The following is a 507-nucleotide window of genomic DNA, read 5'->3' on the forward strand; positions in this document are numbered from 1 at the left end:
GTCCATGCAGGGGAGCAGGTGGCCTGAGGTCCCGGGGGTTTCCGGGAGTCATCTGGGGTGTGCGGGTACAGGGGGCAGGGGGCAGAGACTCTGATGGGAGCGGCAGGTGAGCCCCAGGCCCCCGTCCTGCTGGCAGAGGAGAGCCCTCGCCAGGGCCGGGCGGTGAGTCACGCCCGCTCAGTGAGCATGCTGAGATCTGCTGTGCCTCAAAGCAGCAGCCCCTGCTCGGATCAAAAGGAACAAAGATGGATGGGAACGCTGTAAATAGGCCAGAGCCACCAGGCTGCCCCCGGGAGGCAGTGGGTGTGGTGGGCACCTCCCTTCCTGGTACCCACAGAGCTGAGGAACCCCGGAGCCCGCTGACACCGGGGGCCCGCCGCCACCTGCTGCAGGGGCCCGGGGGTGGGGGGCCGGGGAGGGACTGTTGGCAGGGCGTTCGGCTCCTGCAAGTTTCAACTTCTGTCAAAACTGGGTACTTGGTCGTTTTGCATGATTCAAGGCACACGT

General features: G+C 65.9%; 1 protein-coding gene across 1 annotated transcript in view; it reads right to left on the bottom strand.

Moving 5' to 3' along the window:
* The window catches only part of LOC104985686, a 47,409-nt gene that overhangs the window by 13,166 nt on the left and 33,736 nt on the right, over window positions 1-507 (bottom strand). The window lies entirely within an intron of this gene.

Source organism: Bison bison, unplaced genomic scaffold (assembly GCF_000754665.1).
Source record: "Bison bison bison isolate TAMUID 2011002044 unplaced genomic scaffold, Bison_UMD1.0 scf7180017845595, whole genome shotgun sequence".
In the NCBI taxonomy this organism is placed as follows: Eukaryota; Metazoa; Chordata; class Mammalia; order Artiodactyla; family Bovidae; genus Bison; species Bison bison.